This window comes from Vicia villosa, unplaced genomic scaffold, assembly GCF_029867415.1.
Source record: "Vicia villosa cultivar HV-30 ecotype Madison, WI unplaced genomic scaffold, Vvil1.0 ctg.001134F_1_1, whole genome shotgun sequence".
NCBI lineage: Eukaryota > Viridiplantae > Streptophyta > Magnoliopsida > Fabales > Fabaceae > Vicia > Vicia villosa.
Genome location: NW_026705498.1, coordinates 597,125 through 606,269, shown reverse-complemented (window position 1 = coordinate 606,269; position 9,145 = coordinate 597,125). Strand labels below are relative to the sequence as shown.

At 35.8% G+C, this 9,145-nt stretch overlaps 1 pseudogene; it reads left to right on the top strand.

The window, feature by feature from the left end:
* The first annotated feature begins 5,915 nt into the window (after nt 1-5,915).
* Nucleotides 5,916-6,575, top strand: LOC131633518 (probable NAD(P)H dehydrogenase (quinone) FQR1-like 2; annotated as a pseudogene).
* Nucleotides 6,576-9,145: the final 2,570 nt, after the last annotated feature.

Here is a 9,145-nt window from a genome sequence, read left to right as displayed (position 1 = left end):
ATAAATTGTTTTATTTTTGGTTTGACGCCTGATATTCAAAACGAGACCGCCATTCATAAACCCACCTCAATCTCACAAGTTCTTGGGCTAGATAAACTTATTGAATCAAAACTAAGGGAAGCAAAACCTAAGTACCAAAAAGCTTTTTCCACCCCTTTTAATCGCCCAAACACACCCACCCAAAATGCTCCCCTTTCAACAACAATAATGAAATCTCTCACAACCCCACAAACACCTAAGCTACCTATTCGACCTCTTTCCAATGTTCAGCTTCAGGAGCGTCGCGCCCAAGGACTATGTTTCAAATGTGATGAGAAATTCATCCATGGCCATAAATATGCATCTAGAAAATTTATTTTATTGATTGATGATGAGGACTCTTTAATAGAGGAGTCATTGGAACTTATTAACGAGACTGCCACAACACTCGAACCAGATGAGACTTATTTTCAACTATTTCCTCAAGCGGCAAATGGACACTTTTCCCATAAGACCCTCAAATTTAAAGGAATTATTGATGGCTTAACACTCACAGTTCTGATCGATACGGGCAACACTCACAACATTCTACAGTCGCGGATAGCCCAATACCTCAAATTACCAACTACCCCAATCCCTAACTTTTCTATCATGGCTGGTAATGGATCTAAATTACTTTTCTCAGGACCCTGCCCTTAAATTCCAATCACCTTACAAAATAACTTGTTCACAATCCCTTTCCACTTATTTCCTATTGAAGGTGTTGATGTCGTTCTTGGGATGGAATGGTTACGCACTCTTGGTCCTCTTATGCCTCATTTTTCTATCCCTAATATATCCTTCAAATATAACAACAATCACATCACTATTACCGGTGAACCTAAATCCCTTCCATCCCACTCAACCTACAATCATCTTTGTCATCTTCTGCACACATTTGATAGCTTCTATCCATTTTCTCCTTTACCAGCCTACTCCAAAACATGAATCCATTACATCATTCAACAACACCATTGCCTTTGACTCTTTACCACCTTCCCTTCCCCGACGAATTTCCACCATTATCAAATGCTTTGCTGAAATTTTTAAGCAATCCCAAAGCTTACCCCTACCTAAACAACATGATCACGACATACCCATCTCCCCTAACACTACACATGTTAATGTTAAACCTTACTGATATCCTCACTCACAAAAAGAATCTATGACATCCATTATCAAATACATGCTTCAAGAGGGTATTATCAAACCCAACAACAACCCTTGCTCTTCCCCAGTGTTGTTAGTAAGAAAAAAAGATGGCACTTGGCGTTTTTGTGTTGATTATAGAGCGCTCAACACCGTCACAGTTTACGACTGTTTCCCTATCCCAACCATAGATGAACTCTTTGATGAATGGGGTTCAACAACTATTTTTTCTAAGATCGATATTTGATCTGGATATCACCAAATTAGAGTCGTACCGGAGGATACTCATAAAACTCCTTTCAGAATGTTTGACGGACACTATGAGTTTTTGGTTATGCCTTTTGGCCTAACTAACGCTCCTAGTTCTTTTCAATCAATAATGAATGATTTTCTTTTCCCATACTTATGACAGTTTGTTTTAGTTTTTTTTAATGATATTCTAATTTACAGTTCTTGCCTTTCTAATCATGCTCATCATTTAAAAGTTATTTTAGACTTGCTTTTATCCAATCAATTTTATGGGAAACTTTCAAAATGCATTTTTGTTGTTCCTAAAGTTGATTACCTAGGTCATATTATTTCAAGTGAAGGTGTAACCTTAGATCCTACAAAGATTCAAGCTATACTAGACTAGACACAACCTCGTTCACTCATGACACTCAGGGGTTTTTTTAGGCCTCACCGACTTTTATCAATGATTTGTTCGTCATTAAACCTCCCTCGCCGCTCCTTTCACCGATTTATTGTGTTCCACTAAAATATCATATGGAGTACATCAGTTGGACCAACTTTTACAATATTAAAGAAAAAAATGACAGAAACTCCGATGTTTTCTCTTCCAAATTTCTCTCAGATCATCGTGCTTGAGACAGATGCTTTAGCTGTGGCTGTTGGAGCAGTATTATAACAACAAGGACATCCTCTAATGTTCTTCAGCAAGAAACTATGCAACTGGTTACAAGCTTCATTTGTTTACGTGCGTGAAATGTATGCCATCACAGAAGCTGTAAAAAAATGGCGTTAGTATTTAGTAGGCGGTAAATTTCACATCTATACTGATCAGAAGAGTTTGAAAAAATTGTTAGTTCAAACTATTCAAACTCCTAAGCAACAAAAGTGGGCAGCAAAGCTACAAGGATTTCATTTTGAAATATTTTACAAACCTGGAAAAGCCCATCAAGTTGCTGATGCCCTGATCCACATACAACCAGAAGAAGAGGCCATTCTTCTCTCCATCTCTTCCCTGGTTCCACTCCTCGTAACACAATTGAAACAGTATTACAAAGACATTTTCTAACGCACTTACCAAATTCTTCTGGCCACACGGTTGTCTGGGTTGTTTGTGATTGTTTGACAAAATTCTCTCACTTCATAGCGTTATCTACAAAATTTTCCGCTAAGAACCTCACTCTTCGTTTCTCGATGGAGATCTGCAGGTTACATGGAGTTCCAACTTCCATTGTGTTAGATCGCGACCCATTTTTCCTTAGTACCTTTTAGAAGGAAATATTTCGAGCACATGGCATCACACTGAAATACAGTTGTGCGTATCATCCTGAAACTGATGATCAAACAAAAGTGGTTAATAGTTATTTATAGACATACTTAAGATGTTTTTCTAGCGAAAACCAAAAGAAATGGTTCAACTACTTACACTTAGCCGAGTTCTGGTACAATACATCTCACCACTCGTCCATCAAAATGTCACCCTTTGAAGCTTTATACGGACACCCACCTTCATCTTTTCCAAAGTACAACCCCATATATGTAACGATTCTGGCATAAGACGTGTCCCTACAACATCGAAAGGAAGTTTTAAAAACCTTAAAACTTAATCTTGAATGAACCAGAAACAAAATGGCAATTTAGAGTAACAAAAACAAAAGTGAGTGTACCTTTAATGAAGGTGATGTGGTTTAACTTCACCTTCAACCACTCCGTTAAACCTCAATACAACGTCGTTCATCCTAGAAGCTATCAAAATGGTATTTTGGCCCCTTCAAGACCCTTCTCCGCATCGGAAAGGTTGCTTATCACCTTTATTTATCGGAGTCTGCAAGTATCCACCCAATCTTTAATATCTCTCAGCTTCGAATCTTCCATGCAAAGGATCCATTTCCCCCTTTTCGACCGATTCCCATCGAGTTTGTAGGATCTGAAGACGACAATGGGGCCCTTCCTTCACAACCTTCATCAAACCTCGATGTTCTTCAAGGATTTGTGGATTTATCGACTCTAGATGCATTAAACAAGAACGATTCTGTTGAAAAAGGAAAGAGAAGCAAAGAGTTTTTGGAAAAAGAACAACAAGGAAGAACTGAGTCATTGGGGAGAACAAGAAAAGAAGATGATGTTTTTGAAAAAAAGTAGTTGAGAGAAATAGTGAGAGAAATGCATCGGTTACACATTCTGAAGAGTTTAAGTCTTCAAACTCTCCTTGTACTTTACCAAGCCCCACTTCCCCAAACGCCTCACCTAACACTCTGTACCCCATTACATCTCCACCATCCATTACAATACCTACCCTTATCATTTCCCCTCCACCCTTGGATGCTGTAGAGCCACGTGCTCAATTATCTTCCCAAGACCCACTTCCGACACATGCAGCCAGTGGGAATAAAATTGTTTCCCATGCTTGCCCCACTTCCGCAAGGCACCTATCTACTTCAATGCCAGTTGGTCCAGTGTTGTCTCCAACACGCCAACACTCCTCTCCAAATGGTCACCGAACTGGACTTCTCAATTGGGCCAATATTTTTAAACACAACCTTGAGGACAAGGATGTTTTTGGGCCAACAAGTTTTGATAGAAGGCCCATACAGATTAGAGATCAACCCACATGGATGAAATATTATGTTCAAAAATAAAATGTTTTAATATTTTATTAGTATGTTTATTTAGTATGTGTTTACTTTTCTTCAATTGGGTCTGACCCATATTCTGACCTAGTACACCTGGTTTGTATTTATAGTGTGTTGCTGTTTGAAATGGTAGAGAATCATTTTCAGAATTTTATGTTTCTTTGTTTTGTGTTTATTTCAATGGTTAAACCCTAGAATTGCTAGTAGTTGCAAAACCCTCTCTATCACATTGTATACGACTAAATTTCTCTCCTTTATATATATGAATGAAAGATGTTGAACATTATCCATTCTAATTCTTTCCAAAACTTTATTGATATATGGTTTCTAAGACAAGCATGAGAATTTGTGATATTTATCACAAATACTTATATTTCAATCAGATAACTTGCTTCATCCATATCTTTCATTTCAAAGTTGTTAGAGAGAAAGTTTTAAGTCTCATACATTAAATCAAGATCAATAGTTGCAAGATAAATATCATCCACACATACAACTAAAACAATAACCTTACTCCCACTAACCTTTAGACATATACATCAATTGAAAATGTTTTCCTAGAATTCAAATGCCATAATATTATCATTTAACTTGAGATACCATTTGCGAGAAACTTTATTAACACATGTTAGCATTCTATTTTGAGATACCTTCATGTTATTTGAATAACACTTTTTCATGTTATTTGAATAACATTCTTTTATGTCATTTGAATAATACTTTTTCACATGAGTCATATTATATATTCAATCATTAAAATATTCTTACACATGCAAGATGAAAGAGAGCAAAATGAATATCACATTAATAGAAAGAAAAAAAAATATTCCAACCTGAATCCTAAAGATGCTCAATCGAAGATCAACAAAGGTAAAGAGGAGGAAAATAATTTTTTTACTATAAACGCTGATCCTAACATGGCTATAGAGGAGCTTCGAACCTTTGAGAGATATTCATGAATCAAATGAATGAGAACATAACAGAGATTATTACTTGGAATATGTGAGGCTATAACAACCTCATAACAACCAAAGCTTAAAAAGTTCTTAATGCCATGAAGGTAGCTCAAATCATGAAGATAAAAAAAATACTCTTAATCTATCAGACTGCAAATAAGTTGTTAATAAGGTTAGAGAGAAGGACAATCATAACAACGAGAGAAATGATAATCGACAAAACTTCTTTGAACCTTATCAAAAGAGAAAACTTCTGTTTTTTGTTTTCGCCGTGCTTGAATTAGGTACACCTTGTGTCGTTACTAGGGGTTGAAATTAAATCCATTAAGACAAAACCCATTCACCAAAAAACTCATTCAATTCATCCACCACATGAAAAACAAGTTAATAAATTGGACTTAATCCATTCATTTATGTACATGAGTGGATCAAATCCATCCAACATATTTTAATGATCCAATAAATTATTTTTATCATAATCTTTAAATCCATTAGATCTATAAATGATCCAATAAATTAGCTTTAGATCTATAAATTATTTTAATGAAAAATAGTATATTTGAAATTATAAAAGTCAAATAAATATAATATAAATGACATTTTTTTATTTCTTAAAACAAAAGAAGTTGATCTTTTTGAGAAAAAAACCAATTTTTTCAAAAATAAAAGATCAATTTTGCCAAAAATAAAAAATAATATTTATTATTATTGTGTCTCAAATTTAAAAGTATTTTTATGTTTTAAAAGAGATAATAAAAAAATAGTTTATAATATTCTTTTATATAAAAAATCTAAATAATATATTCATTGAATATCCGTAAATATATCGGATATCTCAAAATCAACTACTCATATTCGTCTAGTATAATTTTCCTTACATAATAAATTTATTGAAAACTAACTTTGGAGTATTCACTTTGTACACAAAAAAGTGGTAAAGCGTCCGTTGCAATTAGGTTGGGTAGGGACGTAACTATTCATCATTATTTGAACTCCCCACACAGTGACGTCACCCTTCATTCGTTTATCCCAACTCTCAATTCTCACTCTCACTTCCAAAAATTCTTGATCGTTTCACATTTCACATTCCCAATCTTCTCTCTTTTTTTCTCAATGGGAAAAGGAGGAGGCTGTGTCCTCAGCAAGAAAAAACAACCGTAGCCGAAGAATCTCCACCACAACCCACCTCAGAATCCGAAGAATCAATCCAAGAACCACCCTTCACCGTCACGAAACTCAAAATCTTCATCGTCTTCTACTCCATGTACGGCCACGTCGAAGGTTTAGCGAAGAGATTGAAGCAAGGCGTGGACGCTGTCGAAGGTGTGGAAGGGGTTTTGTACAGAGTGCCTGAGACATTGTCGATTGAGGTCTTGAATCAGATGAAAGCGCTGCCGAAAGATGAAACTATTCCGGTGATATCGCTCGAGGAGCTTCCGGCTGCTGATGGTGTTTTGTTTGGCCGCGCAAATGAAGGCTTTCTTTGATTCTACGGGGAGTTTGTGGCAGGGGCAGAAGCTTGCTGGAAAACCGGCTGGGTTTTTTTGTTAGTACTGGGACTCAAGGTGGCGGTCAAGAAACTACTGCGTAAGTATTTCTTGGAACTTTCTGCATTCGGTTATTTAAGAATTTGATACTGGAAATTTGGTTTGTTATGTCAGTTAAATTGCTTTGAATGTGTTTGTTTTAATGTTACAATGAAATTTGGTCATTTTGATGCTTCAATTTTGAATAGTGCAAAGGTGCGGCACTTTTGAAGTTAACTTTGATAATAGTTAACTCACTTTTACATTAGATGAAAGATTGGTTTTAATGTGCAAGATATTGAATGAATAGATAATGATAGTGATAGAAATTGAAAGTGCATGTAGAATTGGCTGGACATTTGTAATGAACATAGGTTATTAAGGGCTGTATTGTAAGTGTTTCGCGTAAACATGTTTGTAGAGTTTGGTAGTCTGTCAATTTATGTTTAGAGGCTTGTGTTCAACACTGTTTCTTGGTAAAAGAGGGAAAGAGTGTGCTTGTATATTTTGCTATTGACTGGCGTGTAAGAGAGAATGGCGTGTAAGAGAGAAACATCTTTATTAGCGGCGCAGAAAATCGCTTAGCCTATGTTTGGCATTCTCAAAAATCACGTTGTTACCGCACGGCTTGTAGAAGCTTACTTTTGTAGCTTCAGAAAAACCAGAGTGGAAATAGTGTTATTCATGAGGTGGTAGTGGTTCACTTTGAGTCTATTGACTACTGGTGTGGACTAGATTGAAGGATTTACTTCAGCGGCAAAACTTAAAATTATGACCCTTGAATTGAGTCTCCTTGTATTGAGTCTATTGACTATCGGTGTCGATTAAATTGAAGGATTTACTTCAAAGGCAAAACTTAAAAGGATGACCCTTATATTGAGTCTCCTTGTATCGAGTCTATTGACTATTGGTGTGGGCTAGATTGAAGGATTTACTTCAGAGGCAAAACTTAAAAGTATGACTCTTTTATTGAGTCTATTGACTATTGGTGTGGGCTATATTGAAGGATTTACTTCAGAGGCAAAACTTAATATTATGACCCTTGTGTTGAGTCTATTGACTATTGGTGTGGGCTGGATTGACGGATTTACTCCAGAGGTAAAACTTAAAATTAGGACCCTTGTATTGAGTCTATTGACTATTGGTGTGGGCTAGATTGAAGGATTTACTGCAGAGGCAAAACTTAAAATTAGGAGCCTTCTATTGAGTCTATTGACTATTGGTGTGGGCTAGATTGAAGGATTTACTGCAGAGGCAAAACTTAAAATTAGGAGCCTTCTATTGAGTCTATTGACTATTGGTGTGGGCTAGATTGAAGGATTTACTGCAGAGGCAAAACTTAAAATTAGGAGCCTTCTATTGAGTCTATTGACTATTGGTGTGGGCTAGATTGAAGGATTTACTGCAGAGGCAAAACTTAAAATTATGACCCTTGATTGAGTCTATTGACTATTGGTGTGGACTATTAAACATGTACATGCAGTTCAGCTATTTTTGATTTATTGTAGAAGATTAAAAATGTGCGTAGTCCTCTGTTTACTATTTCTTTACCATTATAGATAGAATTTTTTTTCAACTGTCCATATGGATGAAAATATATAATGAGATATATAGAACTTTAAAATTCCCTGAGTGTAATTAGGCATTGAATATATGTCAATTAAATTGCTTTCATTGTGTTTGTTATAATGTTGCGATGAAGATTTGTCCTTTTGAATTTTGATGCTTCAATTTTGAATAGTGCTAAGGTGTCATTTGAAGTTGATTTTACTTTGATGATAGTTAACCCACGTTTACATAAGATGAAATATTGGTTTTGATGTGCAAGATATTGAATGAATAGATAATGATAGTGATAGAAATTGAAAGTGCATTGTGGAATTGGCTGTACATTTGTAATGAACATAGGCTTATCAAGGGATGTACTGTAAGTGTTTTGCGTAAACATGTTTGTAGAGTCTAGTAGTCTGTCAATTTATGTTCAGAGGCTTGTGTTTGACACTGTTTCTTGGTAAAAGAGGGGAAGAGTGTGCTTATATATTTTGCTATTAACTAGTATGATCCCATGGGGTGTTTTTTTTTTCTTTCTAAATGAATGGCGTGTAAGAAAGAAACCTCTTTATTAGCGGCGCAGAAAATTGCTTAGCCTATGTTTGGCATTCTCAAAAATGACGTTGTTACTGCACAGCTTGTAGAAGCTTACTTTTGTAGCTTCAGAAAAACCAGAGTGGAAATAGTGTTATACATGAGGTGATGGTGGTTCACTCTGTTTCCAAACACACACGTGCTTAATAGGCCATCCAAACTGTTGTAGCTCCATGTGTTTTGTATGCATGCGATCTTTCTTGTCTTAACTTATAGGGATTTTTTTCTGTTGCATCAGAAATTAATCTCAGACTTTCCGTGGCTTTTGTTGATGAGTATGTTAGACAAAAAGAAGTTTCATCGTAGTTTTGAGTTCACGTGACTTGCATGTTACTTGATGGCTCATATTCACATCTAGATTACCAATCTAGCGAGTTTTCTTTTATCATGTGCGAGTGATAACAAAAGATGGTTATGTAATGCTCATGGTAATAAGCAAAACTGATTAAGGGATGCCCGCAGGTGACCTACAAAATTTTCAGTATGGTGT